A 23,448-nucleotide genomic window follows, 5' to 3' on the forward strand; every position below is an offset into this window, starting at 1 on the left:
AAAGCCTTTTCTCTCCAACATTTTGGCGTAGTTAATCGGCAGGGTTTTTGGAGTTACCCTTCCCCCGGAGACCCGAAGACCTGAAACACGGGACTCTGGCACCAAGGGCCCCTTTGTGTGCCCCTCCCTGCAGCTTCTTCGGACCCTTCTGGCTGTCTGGGGGTAAAAAAAAAAAAGTGCTCCCGAAAAGCAAACTGTGCATTTCCCCGTGGCTCTGTTGAGAATCTAGCCCCGAACTATTTCGGTGCAGCTTTTGTGGAGATTAACCGAAGTCATTTCTCTGCTCTCGCTTTTTTTTCTCTTTCTCCTTCGCTGTGGAATCAGCCTGTAAGCTTGTTGGACTTCGCGTTCCACCTTTACTGTCCTCGGAAGCCTGTTGGAACGTTGGGTTTCCAATTGCGTTCCCAGAGTGCCACCTAGTGGCTCCATCTTGTGAAGGGTGGTCCTGCTCATCTTTCTTTCTTTTCTCTTGGCTAATTAAACTTTGAACAGCTGTTTGCCGTGGAGTTTTGGGGTCTCGGATCCGAAAGAGCGCAGGGCAAAGCCCCTGATGGGTTTTCGCCAAACCCTGAAAGGGTTACATTTTCAGTGTGTCCTTTGAACTTTCTGTCTTTTGTTTCCGGATTCCAGTCACAGTTTGAACATTTTGGAGCGTGACGAGGCTGCCATCTAGTGGACGAAAATTATCATTCTTCGCAGGAACCTTTTTTCCTTTTGTTTCTCTAAAAGTGCCTTTTGGCTTAGGTCGCCTCCTTGGTGGTGCTGAAGCAGAGAAAATATAGTTTTTTTGTGTGTGTACTAGTATAACTGTATAAACTGTGATTAAATCTCTAGCCTGTGAAAGGTTGATTACTTGCTCCAGAATCTGTCTCACGATTCTTCCATTGTAACAAAAACAACCTAATCAAGATCTTTTTTTGTTGATTAAACCATGTTCCTGTCCCAGGAGACTCTTAAGGTGGGAGGACGCCCCATAGTTTTTATCTTGGACACAGGAGCAACTTTCTTGGTATGAAATATGGCTGAATCGCCTCTTAGCCCGCGAACCACACCGGTAGTCGGCATTACTGGAAAACTGAGTACTCGCCCCTTCCTACAATCTGTTAGATGTGAAGTCGGAAATGAACTCTTTTACCATGAATTCTTATACGTGCCCGAATGTCCAGTTTCCCTCATAGGGAGAGATATTTTGTCAAAGCTTGGGGCTCAGATATCTTTTGGGCCCTCCCGACTCTTAATTCAGATTCCCCCAGAGACTGCATGCGCTTTTCAAGCGGCCCTCCTCAGTGAAGGAACAACACCCCCTGGAGAAATCCCTCTCTATATAAGAGTGAGAATGAACCCGGAAGCCTGGGGATTGGAACTGCCCAGGCGAGTGAAGTCAGCCAAACTGGTAAAGATTACCTTAAAGCCCGGAGCCCCAGTTGTCCATCAGAAACAGTATCCGCTTCACAAAGGAGCTTTAGAAGGCAGAACACCCTTGGTACATCGATACATAGCCACTGTTTTTTTAAGGTATTATAGGTCTCCCTATAATACCGCCATCTTGCCGGTAGTGAAACCAGGAACAAAAGAATACCGATTGGTACAGGATCTGAGGAAAATTAACCAAATTGTAGAAGATATAGATTCAGTGGTCCCAAATCCCTACACCCTCCTTGTTACCATACCCAGCCAGTGTAAATGGTTTTCAGTGTTGAATTTGAAAGACGCGTTCTTTTGCATCCCATTGCACCCTGACCCCAGCAACTATTTGCTTTTGAATGGACTGATGTAGCTACTGGGCCGAAACAACATCTTACATGGCAAGTTCTAGTCCAGGGATTTAAAAATTCTCCCACTATTTTTGCAGAAATTTTGGCAAAGGATTTGAGGTTATTAAAATTGAATCGAGGGTTAGTTTTACAATATGTGGATCACATTTTGGTGGCCAGTGAAATTAAAGAAGACTCCTTTCAAAATACTGTCTTGGTTTTGAATCACTTGGCAGAGTGTGGATACCGGGTATCCGAGAAGAAGGCCCAGATTTCTCTCCCACAAGTTAAATACCTGGGATTCCAGATTTCTCAAGGACAGCGAGACCTCCTCCCAGATGGAAGAGAGGCTATCATGCGGATGGCAGTCCCAGTCTCTAAGAGACAGCTAAGAGGATTCCTGGGAATGTCTGGATTCTGTTGAATCTGGATTCCCGGGTTTGGAGTCTTGGCAAAACCCCTTTATAAAGCCCTGAAAGAGGAAGAGAAGGAACCTTCAGTGTGGACTAAAGAATATCAGCAAGCCTTTGAAAAAATTAAATACAAATTGATGATGGCCTCAGCATTAGAATTGCCTGATTTGCAAAAGCCCTTTGAACTGTTTGTGCATGAGAGGCAGAGGATTGCTGTGGGAGTCCTGGCTCAGATTTTGGGCTTGGCTCGGTGCCCTGTGGCATATTTCTCAAAGGATTGGACACCGTGGCTAGGGGATGGCCACCGTGCTTGCAGGCGGTAGCCGCAACTTGTGACTTGCTCCAAGACGCTGAAAAATTCACACTCGACCAAAAGCTGACTGTAAATACCCCGCATGCAGTTCTTCCTCTCTTAGAACAAAAAGGGGGGTTCTGGTTTACGGCAGGCCGCATGAGACGATACCAGGCCATCCTGTTGGATAACTCTAATGTTGTTTTAAAGGCTGCCTCCTCTTTAAACCCCGCTACGTTGTTGCCAATATCTGAAGACACGCCGATACATGACTGTGTGGAAGTCATTGAAGAAGTCTATTCAAGCGGACATGACTTGTCTGATGTACTGCAGGATACTGACATTGAAATATTCACAGATGGAAACAGCTTTATGCATGAAGGACGTCGAGTAACAGGATATGCAGTGGTAACCCTGACAAACATCTTGGAGGCTGTCCCCTTGCCTAAATGAACTTCGGCCCAGAAGGCTGAGCTCCTAGCTCTCAGTCAGGCTCTCCGTATGGGAAAAGGGAGGCGAGTGATCATTTACACGGACAGCAGGTATGCCCATTTAGTTCTACATTCCTACAGGGCCTTATGGAAAGAGAGATAACTCCTGACAGCCGCTAATAAAGAAATAAAAAATGTGTCTGAGATCCTTGAGCTCCTAGAAGCCGTTCATGACCCTCTCCAGGTAGCAGTGGTATGTTGCCCAGGACATTGAAAGGGGCAATCCTTTGAGGCCGTTGGAAATTGAAAAGCTGATATGGAAGCAAAAAAGGGCAGCCTTAAAAGAATGGGGAGAGACGGGACAGGAGTTAGCCCTGACTCCCCATTTGAACCTTGATGAGTTCCTCCAGCCGTCATATACCCCCCAAGATTTAAATAGGGAGAAGGGATGGGGATTTCAATCTTTGCCAGGCTCTAGTTGGCTGACTAATTCTGAAGGGAAAACATTGTTACCATAAAACCAACTGTGTAACGTAATATCAACTCTGCATGAAAGCACTCATTGTGGGAGGGACGCAAGTCTCGAATGGATCCAACGAATAGCTGCAGGACCAAAGATTCTTAAGACAGTATGTGAGGTCACTAAAAGATGTCCACTGTGTGCTAAAAACAATCCAAAGACAGTACCTCACCCAGTGGAGCCAGGGATCCAACATCAAGGGATGAGCATGGGTGAAGATTGGCAAGTGGATTTTACGGTGACGCCTCAAGCAGCTGGAAACTTCAGGTATTTGCTGGTCTTTGTGGACACATACTCTGGGTGGGTAGAGGCTCTCCCTTGTAGGACTGAACAAGCTCAAGAAGTGACTAAGACATTACTTAAAGAAATTATTTCCCGATTTGGCTTGCCACTCTCAATTCAGAGCGACAGTGAGGGAGCCTTTGTGGTCCAGGTGAATCAAGAACTTAGTAAGGCTTTAGACATTAACTGGAAACTACACTCGGCATGGAGAGCAAAATCTACTGGAAAGACTGAAAAGATGAACCATACTTTGAAAGAGACTCTTGCCAACCTTTGCCAAGAAACCCACTCCACCTGGCTACAGGTATTACCAATTGCCCTGCTTAGGATTCAGGTGGCCCCTCGAAGCGGACTTAAGTTGAGTCCTTATGAACTTATATATGGGAGACCATTCCTGAAACGGTCAACTTTCCCCACCTCAGTCATGATAGAAGGTGAAAAGAAAGATTGGGTCCGATGCTTAGGAGCAGTTATAAATACCAGTAACAAATATGCTTCTTCTCATTTGTCCTTCGCTTCTGATGTGCCTCTCCATAGGTTCAAGCCAGGAGATTGGGTCCTGTTAACGGTTCAGAAAATCAGCATCCTGAAGATAAACTGGCCCCCATCTGGCTGGGATTGTATGAGGTCCTTCTAACTACTCATTCGTCTGTGAAGCTGGCCGGAGCGACTGCTTGGGTGCATCATACTAGAGTGAAGGCAGCCCCACCTCCTCAGGAAGAACCTAGCAAAGAGACTGAGGAATCCTTGCATACATGCATCCCGGTTCAGGGCTTAAAGTAGAGATTCTCAAAGACTCAAACATGATTCTAATCCTTATTCTTTTTCTGTACCAGGTCAGGCCTGCCTCGACCCAAAAAGGGTTAAGCCAGGGTCTGACAATCCTCCAGTCTGGAGGCACCTTGAGTTTACATGTAGGAGATACCCTGACTCTTCCTTGTGTTCTCTTTTTTAACCCTTGTAGGTCCTATTAAGTGGACTTAAGAATCCCTAGGAGGAGGGCAGTCTCTAGTTTGGGAAGCAGCTGGTGTTTTTCCTCAAGCTTCCCCCATGGCAAACACTACTTAGTCTAAAAATCGTGATTTTTCTATTATTATCCAGAATGGTTCTCTATCCAATACAGGCACGTATTTCTGTGTGAAATATAAGAAAGGATACCACTCAGATGTTGAAATCGCTGGGGAAAAGGGACCCATGTGATTACAATTGGGAAAAAGGAACCATCTCACCTCCCACATAGATGGGACTGGTCATCTAATAGCCTAGTTACCATGTCCCAAGCTGTGGCTGAGGAGGAAATCTCAGCAATTGCTGGGTGTGCCACCATTTGCCACTATCTGGTGCCCCCCTAAATCCTATGGCTGCCCTGGTTTTAGATTATGATAAAATTATATCTGAGTGTGTGTTAACTCACCATGCCCCCGAGCACCTATAATGGCACCTCGCCCTTAGATTAGCGCAGTACCCTTTCTCCATCCCTTCTTTTTTCCTCTCCAGTCTGTATAACTGTAGTGCCAAAGGAAGGTGGGAATTAAAGTCCCAAGTACCCTGTCAGTTTTTGCATTTTATACAAATGGAATCATACAGTATGTCTTTTGTGCCTGGTTTCTTTGCTCAAAACTCTTTTCAAGATTCATTTGTATCATTGTACGTAGTCATGGGTTATTCATTCTCACTGCAGTATAGGATTGGTTTAGAGACTTTATATTCTGCAGAAAAGAATTAGCTGTGGTCAGTGAGAGCCCTCAGTTAGATTGATGCAGGGAGCAAGCGACATATGGGGCAATGTCTACAGGACCCCCAGGAAGCCTAGTGGGCAGGCTCAGACAGCTTATGCTACTAGCCACCACTGTCCACACGGGATGAAGGAAGCAGCAGTTATCCACAGCTTCTGGGGTAGAGGTCTGAGCTCATAGGAACCAACAGTGCACTGAGGCCACCTTCTCTCGTCCCTGCTCTCTGGGTGTGACAAAAGACTCATAGCACTGAAATCAAGAGGGACATCAGCTCTGCCAAACTCTATGCTCCTCCCCACCCTGGCTCTTTGTTCAGGCTGTCCCTTCTGCTGGGATGCCCTCCCCACTCTCCCCTCCTCATTCCTTGTCCTTTCACCTAAGTAATTCCTAGGCATTCTTTGGGTCTCAGCTTAAATGTCACTTCTGCAAAGAGCCATCCCTGATTATCCAGGTTGGAGGAAGCCTATTATAAACTCTCTCCAGACCATGCACCCTTCCTTCATAGCCTTGTCAAAATAGAAATAATAATTTACACAGTGTTACAATGATAACTGTTAAACGAGTGAAAGAATGAGGTTTTGGGGTTTCCATTCTCAGGTCAGGCACAAAGTAGGAGTGTGTGTGCCCATTATGGTCTCAGGGCTCACCTGGAGCCTCATCTGGATTGGCCAAGAGATGAGCATTATGTCACGTGTAGAGGATGACACGGACCCTTCCCAATCAGTCCTTTTCTGGAGCCTGCAGAGGTTTGTTTTCTGCACCCCCAGCAATTTCACCCTGGGTCTGGCACTGTGAGTGTGTTTTTTAACGTTTCGCAAATACCAACCGTCCATGGTATTAATGGTCTGCTGGGTGCTGTATTCTAAGTTGTCCCTATGAGTTTGTGCCCAGGCAGAAAGCCCTGCCCAAGGCCGGGGTCCTTGAACAATGAGGCAGTGCCTTTGACCAGAGGACTCTGAGGTGCTGGGCTTTTAAAAGAGGCTCCCTAGCAAGGCTTTAGCTCTGAAATTCCCTAGAGCTAGGTGTCCTGGTTTCCAGTAGCTTAGTGTCTTCATTATCTACTGCTGGTATAACAGAAATACCACACTTGGATGGCTTTAACAAACAAATTTATTCCTTCACAGTGTAGGAGGCTAGAAATCTGAATTCAGGGTGCCAGTTTCAGGGGAAGGCTTTCTTTCTCAGTAGGCTCTGGGTGAAGGTCCTTTTCTTCAGTGTTCTGTGCTCTAGGAACACAGGACCAAAAGACATGCTCCTTTCTTGGTCTTAAGACATCCACCTGTCTTCCTGCTCACTTCTGTCTTTTACATCTCAAAAGAGATTAACTCAAGACACAACCTAATCCTGTAGATTGAGTCCTGCCTCATTAACATAACTGCCTCTAAACTGCTTCAACATCATAGAAGTTAAGATTTACAGCACACAAGTGAATCACTTCAGATCACAAAATGGTGGGCAGCCACACAATACTGGAAATCATGGCCTAGCCAACTGAATACACATTTTTGGGGACACAGTCTAATCCACAGCATTCCACCCTTTGGTCTCCCAAAATTCATGTCCTTGCCATATGTAAAACACATTCACCCTATCATATCATTCCAAAAGTCTTAAATTAACTCCAAGTCCAAATTCCAACCTGGGGCAAAATTCTTCTTCGTCTGTGCAACCTAGAATTCAAGTTATCTTCTTCCAACAGAAGGTAGACATTTCCGTTAGAAATGTGAGAAATTGGAGGGAAAGAAGGGACAACAGGCACCAAGCAAGTCAGCAGAACACATTGTATTAACTCTCAACACTGGAAAATAATCCTCTGTTCTCTGAGGAGAACATTTAGCTAATGGCCCTGCCCTCTAGGCTCTGGGTGTTGGCCACACTCTCTGGATTCAGAGTGGAGGCCCCTTGGTTCTGGGCCTCAGCTCTGCCTTTCAGGACTGGAACAGAACTCTGTTCCTTTGGATTTGTGGAGCCCCATTCTCCTAGTCTGTCTGAGCGGCAATCCTACCCCCTCAGCCCTGGCAGAGCCCCTTCTTCAGCCCCTTTGGTGTGGCAGCCCCACTCCCTTAGCTTTCGGCAGTGGATCTGATCCCATTCCACTGGCACTGCTGAACAGCAGCCCCACACTTTGGAATCAAGCTGGTGAAGATCTGACTCTTTGAAGCCTAAGAAACTTGGTTTCCTTACCTGCCAAATGGCAATAGGGAAGACAAATGCCTTCTCTACTTGAGGTGTTGGGGCCCGGGGCCAGTGAGACACGGAGTAGTAGGTCTTTTGCAACAGATTAGCCCAATGCAATAAATCATTTGATTTCCTGACTACTGCTTCCACATCCTTGCCTACACTTGTTATTATCTGACTTTTGGATTCTAGGCATCCTAGTGAGGTGGTATCTCCCTGTGGTTTTGATTTGCATTTCCTTGACAGCTAATGATGTCAAGCATCTTTTCATGTGCACATTGACCTCTTATGTATCTTCTTTGGAGAAATGTCTATTCAGATCCTTTGCCCACTCCCAAGCTTTTAGCATATCCTGGGTGTACCAAACCACAGTTGGGAAACATTACCTCATAAATTTAGCCAGAGATCTTCTAAACATCACTAGACCTGCCAAGATATTAAAGTGTAGTGAGAATAATTCAAAGATTTTGGTAGCAGAGAAAGGCAAATAAATCAATAAACAGATTGGGAGGTCCAGAGACAAACTGAACTCCACGTGAGAATTTATGATAAGAATGGAAGAAAAATTCTGTGGCAAAAGAGAAGTTATTTAGCGAATGGTAAGAAGTCGTGGTGGCACAAATGTTAAGCACATGACGGCTAACCAAAAGGTTGACAGTTCTTACCCACCCAGCGAGCGGCTCCACAGAAGAAAGATCTTGTGATCTGCTTCTGTAAAGATTACAGCCAACAAAACCCTATGGGGCAGTTCTACTCTGTCACACGGGGTTGCTGTGACTCGAAATTGAGTCAGGGAGGAATCCAAAGGGAAAGGAGGAGAAAGGAGGTGAAGAAGGCAAAGCAAAGGATACGTAGAGAGAGGGAGAGATAGAGTGAGCAGAGGAACAGAGAGAAGGAAGGAACTAAGCAAAAAAAGAGGGGGGAATAAAGAGAAAAGCAGACAGAGAGAAAAAACTACTGCTGTCCATTCGATTCTGTCTCATGGTGACCACACGTGTTTCAGAGCAGAATTGCTGTATAGGTTCTTCTTGGCTATGTGGAGCTTCTGGGTGAGCTCAAATCCTTTGAACCACCAGGAACAATTATATTTTAAGGAAATTAAAAGGCAAAATACAAAACAATATCTAACTTGTTTTAATTTATTTTTCCTTCATAAAAATCATATATATATCTATATGGTGAAAGACCCACACTCCCAGTGTAAAATGCAAATAGAAAATTGGGATTCAATACATAAAAGAAAAACTATAACATTAGGCAAAACCAGTAACAATATCTATGTAGATTTAACACTCTACAATGAAATAGGATAAACTGAAATCTATAAAACTGAAGAAAGTTTAAAATTAGGCAAAGAATACAAGCCAACAGTTAACTACAGAATAAATGCATATGACCAATAAGCATAGAGCATTCCTTGACTTGGTTTTTACACAAAGGATGAGAAGCAAATAACAGTGACATGTAGATTTCACTCATCAAGCTGAAAAACATGGGATTTCAAGGCTGTAAATCTTTATAGAAGCAGACCGCCACACCTGCTGATCTTTTTGGGTTAGCCAAGTGCTTTAAGCACTGAGACACCAGGGATCCCATTACAGGAATCTACAAGACATCACAAAATGGAGTACAATTACAACAGACTACAAAAGGGATGCTATTTTACACAACTTATATCATACTTCCAGGTGCTGCCACTGAACAAAGTTGAGTTGGGCCACCCTAACTCCTGCAGTATCAGCTTCAGGTCCGACAGGTTCCCTTGAAGATTCCCCAGGGGGAGAGTACTTTGGATGCCCAGGTAACACTCCCTGGGTCTGGGAGGTTCTCAGCGCAGGAACCCTGGGTTCAAAGGGATGTGATCCTCTCCCAGTACTTCTTTCTTGGTGGTAGTTAGGTCCTTCCTCTCTCCGCTTGCTTCTTTCTCATGTTATCTCTTGAAAGACAAATGGGGTGACTGAATCAATGAGCATGACTTCAGTAAGGGTGGTGACTTAAGATGCATCCCACCCTAATCCTGCCTCATTAACATAACAAACATAACCAGTATCCCATTAACATAACCTAAACCTGCCTCCTGAACATAACAAACACAACCCATTCACAAATGGGATTATAACCACAGGCAGAGGTTAGGATTTACAACACATTAGAAAATGTAAATTGATTACATCAGGTCATAAGAGAAGATAATTACATTATAGGTACAGGTGCTATCACTGAACAATGAGACTGAATTGGGGCACCCTACCTGCTGCAGTATCAGCCTCACCTCTGCCAGATACCCTTGAAGATTCCCCAGGTTAAGAGTACCTTGGATGCATACATAACACTCCAGAAGCATGGGAAATAGTCCCAGTCTGAACTTGCTCAGCAGGGGTGTGTGCAGGCTTCCCAGGGCTGCCATGGAGACTGGGTTAACACGGAAGCTGAAGGTGGTGAGTTGGGAGCAGTGGCCCAGGGCAGGCAAGATGGTGGTGAGCTGGTAGTCCGTGATCCCACACCCATCTATTTCCAGGCAGTGGAGGTTCAGTGAGGATCTCTCCAGCAAAACTTGCAGGAACTCTGGACTTAGGCAGATCAGGCTGACATCACTGAAATTTAGGTACTTTATGTGGTTGGTGCTCTGGTACGAGGACAGGTATGTCAAGTTGAACTCCAAGAGCAAGCAATTAGTTATGGAGAGGGTCTTCAACGGGTCTTCAGATACCTGAGCACCTGGTCTGAGTGGCCTACCAGGAAGAAGACAGAGTCCAGCTGGTGCAGACTGAGCAAATGAGGGGTGAATTGGGCAACTAACATCTCCACTTCCTCCGCCACCCAGGGAATGAAATAATTAATGATGCGAGAGAGACAGAGTCTGTTCAGGCTAGCCATCTGGTCCAGGTGAGGAGAAACGTGGCCAGGGTGAATAGGTCCCAGGTGCCAATCACTTTCACCTCCTGGACACAGTCCAGCTGTACGGTTTTCGGGATCTTCCTAATATATATGAGTGGCATATCAACAAACTCCAGCTTCCTACAGCACAGGGGTTGCAGACATTTTCTCTGCTTGACCCTCTTAACGAGGAAGGTGAGGATTCATTCTGGGAAGCTTTCTTGAAACACAGGTCTTCTATGAGTACCTCCACAGGGGGCAACAGTTGCTTCTCCACCATCCTTGAATCCTGCATCCTTCACTTGTTAGTCTTGGGCTCAGTGGCCTCTCCTTCCTCAAATGAGCACACACAGTCCCTGGCCCCGTTTCCAGACCATATGTTTCAGAACCTGGTATTAGCGTTCACTCATAAATCCAGCACTTTCAGTTTCGACCTCCTGAGGCAAACCTTCTGGGCAAGCAGGACATGGAGCCTATCCAATGCAGCTTTTAAGATGTCCCGGTGAGGCTGCTGAGCCTTCATCAGAGCTCCCAGGGGGAGGTGGGTGAAGGGCCAGGCCTGCACCATTGCAGTCAGTGTCTGGCTGTGTCTCCCAGTCACAGCCGCTATGAACAAGGGCAGGAAGAGCTCCGTGAGCAGTGGTTCCAGAGCAGTGATGGCCAAGGCCTCGTCCTGCAACAGGCTCTGGTTTGCAAGGTCCAAGAAGTTGGATGAGCCCAGCCGTTCTTGCTGATAAATCTGCTCCAAAAAGAATTCTGATCTGTGATTTGCAGGGTGGGTCTGTTGAGACCTCAGGGAGAGCCGGGGTGATGACTCCAATGGTCCAGGTTCTAGGTCCTTCAGAAACCTTTATAGGCCTTTCTGGTCATACTCCTCCCTTTTTCATCTTGCTATTTAAAAAAAAAAAAAAAAATTTAGGGGCTGGCAATTCCCAAGTTCATGGGTTAGACATCAGGCTGGAGTCTTCTCCTGATTCATGTAGCTGCAGGGGCTGACGAACCCAAAATTGGCAGGTCAGATCACTGGTCAGTGGCTACGGAGGCCAGGAATCCAAGATCCAATGATAAGACAATGGGCAGATGGATCAAGGGCCCTAAAGGCCAACAAATCCATGAACAGCAGGTAAGACTGAAGGCAGCTGGTTCAAGCCTCTATCTAGTTGGAGAGGAGCTAGATGCAGAATCCAGAGTGAAGAAAGCCTTGCTGGAACATCCAAGTATATAATGGAGGCAGGCCACTACCGAAAAGTTAATCCTTTCTACTGATTAGCTGCTCATAGCAGACCTCATCATGGAGGTGACTGAACTTTATTAAATCTCATTATGGAGGTGGTTACATTATCACATGACTGCCAAACTACATCCTAACTACCAAACCACTGAGAAACGTTGCCTAGCTAAGTTGACACACAACTTTAACCATCACAGTAGCCCCTATTCAAGCCTAGTTCGTCCAATGACAGCCTCAGATGTTCCCTGTCCCGGGAAGGAATGGGCATGACCAGGATGAACAGGTCCTAGGAACCATTCACTTCCGCCTCTTGGATACAGTTCAGTGACATCATTTTCAGGATCTTCCTAATATGTAGGAGTGGCATATCAACAAACTCCAGCTTCTTACAGCACAGATGTAGCAGAACTTTTCTTTGCTTGATCCTCTTACAGAGCAAGTAAAGGAATCTTCTGAGGTGACTTTCTTGAGAAAAGGGTCTCCTGTGAGCAGCTCTACAGAGGCCAAGTGCTGTTTCTCCCTGTCTTTGAATCGACCACTTTTCCACTCTTAGCCAAGAAGAAGTATGTCAAGTTGGACTCCAAAGTAAGAAATTAGTTATCAAGAGAGCCCTCAAGGGGATTTTCAGGCATCTGGTCCAGGTGGCCTTCGAGGAAGAGGACAGAGATCAAGTGGTTTTTGCTCATTCCTATGATCACCATTGCAGAGCTGGAGGTGCTCAGTCATGTATGTCAAGAAATTTAGAAGACAGTTTCCTGGCTGATCAACTAGAAGATTTCCATATTTGTGCCCATTCTAAAGGAAGGTGACCCAACAGAATGCAGAAATTATCAAACAATATCATTAATATCTCACACATGAAAAATTTTGCTGAAGATCATTCAGAAGTGATTGAAGCAGTACATTGACAGGGAACTGGCAGAATTTCAAGCCAGATTCAGAAGAGGACATGGAACTAGGGATATCATTCCTGATGTCAGATGGATCTTAACTGAAAGCAGAGAGTACCAAAAGATATTTACCTGTGTTTCATTGACTATACAAAGGCTTTCGACTTGTGTAGATCATAAGAAATTATGGATAACATTGCGAAGAATAGGAATTCCAAAACACTTAATCGTGCTCATGCGGAACCTGTCCTTAGAACAAGAGGTAGTCGTTGGAACAGAACAAGGGGATACTGCGTGGTTTAAAGTCAGGAAAGGTGTGCGTCAGGGTTGTATCCTTTCACTATACTTCTTCAATCTGTATGCTGAGCCAACAATCTGAGAAGCTGGACTATATGAAGAATGAAGCACCAGTATTGGAGGAAGACTCCTTTAAAACCTGCGATATACAGATAACACAACCTTGCTTGCTGCAAGCAAAGAGGACTGGAAGCACTTACTGATCAATATCAAAGACTATAGCCTTCAGTATAAATTGCATCTCAATATAAAGAAAGCAAAAAACCTCACAACTGGACCAATAAGCAACATCATGACAAACGGAGAAAATATCGAAGTTGCCAAGGATTTCATCTTACTTGGAGTCACCATTTACACCCATGGAAGCAGCAGTCAGGAAACAAGATGACGTATTCTGCTGGGAAAGTCTGCTGTAAAAGATGTCTTTAAGGTATTGAAAAGCAAAGATGTCACTTTGAGGACTAACGTGCACCTGCCTGTCCCAAGCCATGATATTTTCAGTCACCTCACATGCACGTGCAACCTGGACAATGTATAAGGAAGACTGAAGGAGAACTGATTCATTTGAATCGTGGTGTTCGCAAAGAGCATTGACTATAACACGGACTGCCAGAAAAAGGAACACGTCTGAAGAAGTAAAGCCAAATTCCCCTTGTATGCCAGGATGGCAAGACCTCATCTCAAGTACTTTGGACATGTTATCAGAAGGGTTCAGTTTGTGGAGAAAGACATTATGCTTGGTGAGGTAGAGGGCCGGCGAAAAAGAGGAAGACCCTCGAAGAGACGGATTGATACAGCGGCTGTAACAATGGACTCAGAAATAGCAACGATTGGATGAATGGCACAGGACCGGATAGTGTTTCCTTCTGTTGTACATACAGTCGCCAGGAGTCGGAACCCACTCCACAGCACCTAACAGCAGCAACAACAAGGTTGCTGTGAGAATTAGAGAAAGGAACTCATGCACAGCACTTAGCACAGTGCTAGACGCACGGGAAGCACAGGGGAGAGCTTAAGAAGCAATTACCGTGCAGTCGATTCTGGTTGCTGGTGGCCCCATGTGTGTCAGAGTAGATCTCTGTTTCGCAGAGTTTTAAATGGCTGATTTTTTGGAATTAGATTGCCAAGCCTTTCTTCTGAGGAAAGCCACACAGGAAGAGGAATAGTTCCTGAGGCATTAAGCTTGTGGAGAAGGAATGAAGGTCCTCCTCCAATCTCTAGCTGCTTCTAATGTGTTTTAGGACAATCCTCACACAATGTGGTTGTTTGTCCCAGGCAGTAATGAAGTCTGATTTTTGTGACCTTTAGGACTGTAATTCAGAAATTAATCAGTCATTAAATCTGCTGCCCACGAGTCATGGAGAAATTTTCATGATTAGCATAGTTATTTCCAAATAAGTTGAGTGCTTGTGATAATGAGTTTGGTGGAGTTAGGAGAACAGGTTCCAAGCATGTGATCAGGATAGCATGATTTAAGAGATCTGTGAAAAAAAGCATCCCTCTGGTGAGAGCGCTGAGTTTAGAACTTGATACAGCTGATGTGGAACAGCTCACAGATCACCAAGAAGGGGAATTGACAGATCAGGACTGTCTCACTTATCTAGTGCTGCTGTGACGGGAATACCACAAGTGGGTAGCTGTAACAGAAATTTACTCCCTCACAGTTCAGGAGGCTAGAAATCTAAATACAGGAAACCAACTCCAGGAGAAGATTTTCTGTTTCTGTCAGCTCTGGGGGAAGGTCATTTTCATCAATCTTCTAATAGGTCTAAGAGTTTCTCAGATCAGGGATCCCAGGTCAAATGAGATTGACTCAACATACAACCTAATCCCATAAGTTAAGTCGTGCCTCATTAACGTAATTGCCTTTAATCCTGCCTCATTAACATCATAGAGGGCAGGATTTACAATACCTCGTATAATAACATCAGATCACAAAATGGAGGACAACCACACAACTCTGGGAATCATGGCCTAGCAAATTTGACACTTATTTGGGGAGGGGGTCGCAATTCAATCTATAACAAGTACTTTCTGGATTTTGAAAACAAAAGAAATGCTGAAGAAGAAATAAATAATGAGGAATTAGGATGGAGAGAAATTATCAAAATTTTTACACACAAATGAATAGATCGAGGGTTTCTAAACTAAATCAGGGTCTTCAGTTGCTTGAAACCCTGGACCCAAACGACGATCACTTAGCTAAAGTTGATAGGTAGATTCTGGAAGCAGTGAGATATTACCATGAAATATACGAAGAAAAAAAGACCATACAGACAGCTCAGTAAATTTATGACTAGAAACAGCATTGGAAATAAACCAGATGACCCAGAACCTTCCACAAGTGGAGTGTTTTCTGCTACTGACAAAATGTCGTAGGCGCTGCCCTACTGTTCTTCATCGTTTGGATAGTTTTACGATTTGTGTATTTTTTATGTACGTATTAAAATATATCTGTAAGTTTACATGTACTGTTTATAACCCCCAAAGACAAAGATTGGCTATATAAAGATATTGGTAATAAAAGGCAATAATAATGAAAACTAAAAAAAAAAAAAAAAAGGAAGTATTCCCGTCACCTCAGAGCAGACTTAGGACAGAGTTGTGAACCTGAGCCCGTGGTAACTCAGGGACTACCTGTATTTACTTGTGCAGACGCACTGGACTCTGTGTTTTTCTCACCCTGAGTAGCCTCCGTCCTCCACAGCGGCTGTCCCATTTTCCATTCCCATAAGCACTGGATGAAGTTTCTTTTTCTCCACAACCTCCTCAACACCTACTGTTCTCGGTTTTTTCCATTTATTTGTCACTGCAATTCTATCTCCTCTTTTTTGACACTGTAACAGGACCCTGTCTTATCTACCTCTAGGTCCCCAGGATGACCACGAACGAAGACTCCCTAACTCAGCCCAGCTGAGGTTCTGATGAACTGGCCAAGGGAGGAATCTTCTCAGCCCATAGCGGGGAGCCACACCCACCTGAGAGGCCAAAAAAAGCCAGGACCATCCATCCTGCCAGCATTTTGTCCTGAACTTCTGAGAGGGAGGAGCTTTCACTTGGGCTTCAAGATGGAGATGGAAACCAAAGACCTAGGCCCCCGTGGTCCCTCCTCCCAGCACCCTGCTAACCAGGCCTCCTTCCATCCTAACTCCTTTAAAGAAAGGAGCTCATATAAGGAGGAGGAACCTTCTGAAGGAAAAGGCAAGATACTCTCTTCCCAGTCAAGTGACAGCGGCACCCAGAGGTGCGGTAGGGACTTGGGCTGTTTGTAAGGAGGCTGGAGGGAGAGGTGGAGGTGGGGATATAGAGTCATGCATCTTTGGTTGGCTTTTATTTTGGGGACAAACAAAAAAAAAAAGAAAAGAAAAACAACAGCCCGTTGCTATTCAGTTGATTCCAGGGCTTAGTGACCTTCCTCGTGTAAAAAGTAGAGCTGAGCTCCATAGGGTTTCAAGGCTGTGACTTTTTTGGAAGCAGAACACCAGTCCTTTTATCCAAAATGCCTCTGGGTGGGTACAAACTGCCAAATTTTTCCTTAGTAGCTGCTTTCTCCACAGGAGTCTCTCTGGTTACTTCCGAAAAGAAGGAAGAAAATGGTCATAACTCTAGAGATGAGACCCGGAGTGCCTGCCACAGGGGACACTTGAAACTTACCCCAGGCACAGCAAGCTGACCCAAGCCTCGTCCACAGGACACTAGCTGCTGCCCCTTTAGAGAAGCCAAGTGAATTCCCTGTGGGCTCTGCCCCAGGCCATCTACCAGGATGTGGCCCAGGTGAGGGCCCAGCAGGCATAGGTCCTGCTGATGTAGGAGGAGCTTCCATGGTTTGCCCAGCTCCAGGGGGAGCTATAAGCAAATGCCCAGACCTTCTACACAATGGCCACCCAGGGGGCCTACATCTTCCCTGCTGAAGGATGCCTCATCCCTGACCCACTGCCTCCCTTCAGGGACCGTTGACATTTTGAGGGGTTGTTATTGCTAGGTGCCATTCAGTCGGTTCCAACTCATAGCGCCCCTATGTACAACAGAACAAAACACTACCTGGTCCTGCGCCATCCTCACAAACTTTGTTATGCTTCAACATTTTGTTGCAGCCACTGTGTCAATCCATCTCATTGAGGGACTTGCTCTTTTTCACTGACCTTTTATTTATTATTATTTTTTTTCATTTTACCAAGCATAATGTCCTTCTCCAGGGACTGGTCCCTCCTGATAAAATGCCCAACATATGTGAGACGAAGTCTTGCCACCCTTGCTTCTAAGGAGCATTCTGGTTTTACTTCTTCCAAGACAGACTTGTTCGTTCTTCTGGCAGTCCATGGTATAGTCAACATTCTTTGCCAACACCATAATTCAAATGCATCAATTCTTCTTTGGATTTCTTTATTCATTGTCCAGGTTGCACATGGAAACACCATGGCTTGGGTCAGGCAGACCTCAGTCCTTAAAGTGATATCTTTGCTTTTCAACACTTTAAAGAGGTCTTTTGCAGCGGATTTGCCCAGTGCAGTGCATCCTTTGGTTTCTTGGCTGCTGCTTCTGACGTCGTTGATTGTGGATCCAAGTAAAACGAAATCCTTGACAACTTCAATTTTTACTCCATTTGTCATTATGTTGCTTATTGGCCCAGTTGTGAGGATTTGTGTTTTCTTTAAGTCGTAATCCATACTGAAGGCTGTAGTCTTTGATCTTCATCAATAAGAGCTTCAAGTCCTCTTCACTTTCAGCAAGCAACATTGTGTCATCTGCACATCAAGGTTGTTAATGAGTCTTCCATCAGTCTTGATGCCACCTTTTTCTTCATATAGTGTTATTTGCCCAGCATAGAGAATGAATAAGCATGGTGAAAAGATACAACCCTGATGCATACCTTTCCTAATTTTAAACTATACAGCATGCCCTTGTTCTGTTCCAAGGACTGCCTCTTGGTCTTTATACAGGTTCTACATGAACGCAATTAAGTGTTCTGGAATTCCCATTTTTCTCACAGTTCAGGAGGCTGGAAGTCTCGACTCAGGGCACCAGCTCCAGGAGAAGGCTTTCACTCTCTCTTGGTTCTGGAGGGAGATCATCATCATCAATCTTCCCCTGGTCTAGGAGTTTCTCAACCAGGGACCCCAGGTCAAAAGGACACACTCTATTCCCAGCTTTTCTTTCATAATGGTATGAGGTCCCTCTTTCTCTCTCTTCATTTCTCTCTTTTATATCCCAAAAGAAATTGACTCAGGATACACTCTAATCCTGCAAATTGCATCCTGCCTCATTAGCATAACTGCCTCTAATGTTTCCTCATTAACATCATGGGGGTTAGGATTTACAAAACATAAGATACTGGGAATCATGGCCTATGGAAGTTGACACACATTTTGGGGCCACAATTCAATCCATAACAGATGTTTACCTGCGTTTAATTGACATACAAAGGCATTCAACTGTGTGGATGATAACAAATTGTGGATAACATTGTGAGGAAAGGAAATTCCAGAATACTTAATTGTGCTCATGCAGAACCTATACATAGACCAAAAGTCAGTCATTTGAACAGAACAAGGGGATACTGCATGGTTTAAAATTGGAAAAGGTGTGCATCAGGACTGTATTCTTTCTTCATACTTATTCACTCTATACGCTGAGAAGATAATCTGAGAATCTTGGCCATATGAAGAAAAATATGGCATCAGGATTAGGGGAAGCCTAACAACCTGTGATGTTCAGATGACACAACCTTGCTTGCTGAAAGTGAAAAGGACTTGAAGTACTGGCTGATAAAAATGAAAGACTACAGCCCTCAGTATGGATTGCACCTCACCATCAAGAACACAAAAATCCTCACAACTGCATCAATAAGTAACATCATGATGAATGGTAAAAATATTGAACTGGTCAAGAATTTCATTTTACTTGGATCCACAATCAAGCCCTCAGAAGGAAGCAGCAATCAACAAATCAAATGAAGTATTGCATTAGGCAAATCTGCTGCAAAAGACCTCCTTAAAGTGTTGAAAAGCAAAGATGTCCGTCTGAGGACTGAGGTGTGCCTGGAGAAGCCATGGTATTTTCAATTCTCTCATATGCATGTGAAAGCTGGACAAAGAATAAGGAAGATAAAAGAAGATTTGAAGCATTCGAATTATGCGTTGGGTCAAGAATGTACAATATACCATGGACTTCCAGAAGAAGGAACAAACCTATCTTGAAAGAAGTACAGCCAGAATTCTCTTTAGAAGTGAGGATGGCAAGACTTTGTCTCACACACTTTGGACATGTTATAAGGAGGGACCAATCCATGGAGAAGGACGTCATGCTTGGAAGTGTAGAGGACCAATGAAAAAGAAGGATACCATGAATGAAAGGGACTAACAGTGGCTGCAACAACGGGCTCAAGCATAGCAAGAATTATGAGGACGGTGCAGGACTGGGAAGCATTTTGTTCTGTTGTACATAGGGTCACTGTGGGTTGGAAGACACTCGACACCACCTAACAACAACAGATGTTGAGTCAAAGCAGGGCATTATATAGTAATAAAATGGCCAAATCATCAAGAAGAGGTAACAAGTGTAAATACATACGGATCTAACATCATAGCCCTAAAATACATGAAGCAAACAGAGACAGAATTACAGGGAAAAATACTTCTACAATAGTAGCAGGAGACTTTAATACAACACTTTCAATAATGGCTATAGCACCTACACAGAACATCATTAAGGAAACAGTGGGTTTGAAGTACAACATAAATCAACATAAAACATACTTACCAGACGTCTGTAGACTACTCCACCCAATAACAGCACAATAAACGTTCTTCTCCAGTGCACATGAATCATTCTCAAGGAGATACCATACGCTAGGTCACTCTACACGTGTCAATACATTTAAAATGATCGAAATAACAAAATATCTTCTCCAACCACAGTGCAATGAAACTAGAAATCAGTAACAGAAGGAAAGCTCGAAATTACAAAAATATGTGGAAATTGAATAACACCGTATTAATCAAATCAAAAGGGAGATCAGAAAATACTTAGAGATGAATGAAAATGAAAGCACAATATACGAAAACTTATGGGATGCAGTGAAGGCAGTGGTCAGAGGGAAATTTATAACGATGAATGCCTACGTTAAAAAAGAAATCCCTCAAATCAATAAGCTAACTTTGCAGCTGGAGGGATTAGACAAAGAAGAGTAAACGAAGCTCAATGCTACCAGAAGCAATGAAGTAACAAACACCGGTGCTAAGATAAATAGGAAAACAATAGAGAGAATCGATGGAACCACAAGTTGGTGTTTTGGTAATATTGATAAAACTGAGAAATATTTAGCTAGATTGAAAAAGCAAAAAAGAGAGAAGATGTAAATAGTTAAAATCAGAAATGAAAATGAGAACATTACTCCCAGCCCTATGCAAATAAAAAGGATTAGAAGAGAATACTATGAACGATTGTATAACAACAAATTAGATAACTCAGAGGAAATGGACGAAATGGACATATTCCTAAAAATACATAAACTATGTAAATTGTCTCAAGAAGAAATAGAAAATCTCAACAGACCCATAACAAGTGAAGAGATTGAACTGGTAGTTCAAAAACTTGGTAGAGGGAGAAATTGGAACTGTCTGTCAAAAGGCTCATGTACCAATCAAGAAATGGTGCTCTGTTATTTGAATGTGGACTTAGATTAATTGCAAATGTAATTTGTAAATTCTAGGGCAACCACTAAAAATATTGTTAAAGTATATATTATATTCCGAGAGGACAAAAAAAAAAAAAAGGAATCATACAAATTGCCTAATTAAAGGCCAAGAAGGCAAAAAAAAAAAAAAAAAAAAAGAGGAGATAAAAAAATTGAAATTAAAAAGGAACAAAGAACAAAGGCAACAAATAGAAATAGTTATGAATATGGTAGATATCCAACTCATAGTGACCCTATAGGACAGAGTAGAAGTGCCCCATAGAGTTTCCAAGGAGTGCCTGGTGGATTTGAACTGCTGACCTCTTGGTTAGCAGCTGTAGCACTTAACCACTACGCCACCAGGGTTTGAGTTGCAATCGGCTTGACGGCAGTGGGAGTGGGATGGTAGATATTAATTCAAGTAGATAAGTAATCATTTTAAATGTGACTGGGGATTTTCCTCAAGCTTCCCCCATGACAGACATTATTCAGTCTAAAAATCGTGATTTTTCTATTATTATCCAGAATGTTACTCTATCTAATACAGGGACATATTTCTGTGTGAAATTTAGGAAAGGATCCCCCATGGATGTTGAAATCAGCCGGGGACAGGGGACTTGTGTGGTTATTGGAAGAAAAGAATCATCTCACCTTCCAGATGGCTGGGACTGGTCATCTAATGGTCTAGTTACCATGTCCCAAGCTGTGGCTAAAGGAGGGAATCTCAGTGACTGCTGGGTGTCCCACCATTTCCCACGATCTGGTACCCCCCCCAGGTCCTATGGCTGATCTGGTTTTTGACTACAATAAAATTATGTCTGAGGGTGTGTTAACACACCATGCTCCCCAAGCACCTATAAGGCCAAGATTAGTGCAATATCCTTTTTCCAGCCCTTGTTTTTTTCCTCCATAATCTATAAAACCACAGTGAAAAAAGAAATTGAGAATTTAAGTCCCTAGCACGCCAAATACAAATAGATCAGCAAATTTTCAGCTCCTCTCTTCATGCAACGACTCTCTCGTCTATCCTTATTTGTTATGTTTTAATTCAAGCCTAGATGTCCTGAATGAAGATTTGTCTTTATCTGCCCTGCCAGGTTATACTTTTCCATGTGGAGGTAAGCCATACCCCAATAGCGAGTCGCCCAACTCATCTAACTTGCCCTGGACTTGGGCCATCCAATGCTTAAATGGGATCCACTTCATGGGTCAACGCACCTTAGGGTTCCTAATCTTTCCCACCCAAGTTCATTCCGTCACCAGCATTCCACATCCATCAAGAAAAAAGCGAGATGTTTTCTCTGTAGATCCCGTTACGTTAGAAACCCGGAATGACAGTTATAACCCGGTGTTAAAAGAAACTGGTTTTGGTTGGTGGTTTCTGAAGACCATAAACCCTAGACTAGGGATGTACCATATGGAAATGGCTGTTGAAAACCTTTCAGATACAATCCATTTGTTAGCCATGGGTACAGAAAGAGCCCTGAAGGCCCAGCAAGCCTCCTTAAATTCCCTGGAAGAAGTGGTCTTAGACAACAGAATTGCATTGGACTTCCTATTGGGAAAATCAGGCGGTGTTTGTGCCATAATGAATAAGACTTGTACCTGAATTAACACTTCGGAAGAAGTGGACATCAGATTAAAAGCAATCTATAAAGTTGCTGAATGGACAAATCCCATAGCACGGCCCAGTGGACTGTGGGATTAGATCTGGAATATTTTAACAGTATGTATTTGTTGTTCCGTGTTTTCTAAAAATCTGTGCCAAAGGAACTCAGACCACCTTAAAGGCAGGAAATATATTTGCCCTAATTGGCCATGGGAATTCTCCCGTCAACCAAAGAGATGCTCACCATCTGATTCAATTAAACACTATTGCCTTTCGTACTAACTCTACTTCCAACACCAACCCTAAATAAACATTCCCTGACTTCATGCCCCTCTTCAGCAGGAAGCAGCCAGATTGAGTGGTGCCCTGTTTCCCAAGATTGAGAAACCTTCAGAAAAAGAGGGGATTGGAGTAGAGAAAATACATTTTCTATAGTGTTTCGTATTAAAATAAGAGAGGATGTATTTTCTAGGTTAGCTGTGTAAGCTGTGATTAAAATCTTTAGTCTTTGAAAACGTTGATTATTTGCTCTGGAATCTGTCTCATGATTGTTCCTTTGTAGAAAAACAAATTCCATTGCAGAAAAACAGGGTAATCAAGATTTTGTTGTTGTTGATTAAACCATGTTTCTCTCCGAGGTGACAAAAACAATGAGCGATACCATCAGGACCCGAGATAATTGAGCAAAACCCGGACTCATCTTGTGAAGGAAATCAGGATGGCGTGAAGAGGCCTGCAAGACGTCAACAATAAGTCACTTCGTCAACAATAAGTCACTTCGTCATTACGTCCCCCTCAAAGAAGAATTAGCATTCCGGGAAATTTCTAAACCTGGATCCTCTCCCTGTAAAGCCCTCTTGTACCCTCTTGAGGCAGACAGAATCTGGGAGAATTTTACTTCCTCTGCCTCTTGAACACGGAGTTCAATAAAGCCCTCTTGCTGCTTACCTCCTCCTACCTCACTACTGGCTTGCAGCAGGCAGCTGAATCCACCTTTTCCGGTAACGCTTCCTCCAGGGGTCCCGGGCTCTCCTTCATTCTGGGGGTTGTGTGTCTGTAAACTGGCTCAAGTCTGGGAATTGATTGAAGGGGAATGACTCTTCTGGTTTTTCGAGTTAGACTGCTGTTCACTTGACGTATAATTCTTCCACTTGTACAGATCAAGTAAACACTTGGTAGACTTCCATTTCACTCTTAAGGACACCATGACTAGCCAGTGCCATAAGTCCGTATCAGTGAGAATATTCATTCTCATTACTGCTT

The 23,448-nt window shown here is 43.8% G+C and overlaps 1 long non-coding RNA gene across 1 annotated transcript; it reads right to left on the reverse strand.

The window, feature by feature from the left end:
* Positions 1-320: 320 nt before the first annotated feature.
* On the reverse strand, positions 321-23,247 carry LOC100659490 (uncharacterized). The gene is made up of 3 exons (XR_010323266.1): positions 23,134-23,247; positions 1,405-9,542; positions 321-762 (listed from the first exon to the last, which is right to left on the reverse strand). It is a non-coding gene; the product is annotated as an uncharacterized LOC100659490 (long non-coding RNA).
* Between the last annotated feature and the right edge of the window lie 201 nt (positions 23,248-23,448).

Source organism: Loxodonta africana, chromosome 11, assembly GCF_030014295.1.
Source record: "Loxodonta africana isolate mLoxAfr1 chromosome 11, mLoxAfr1.hap2, whole genome shotgun sequence".
Lineage (NCBI taxonomy): Eukaryota > Metazoa > Chordata > Mammalia > Proboscidea > Elephantidae > Loxodonta > Loxodonta africana.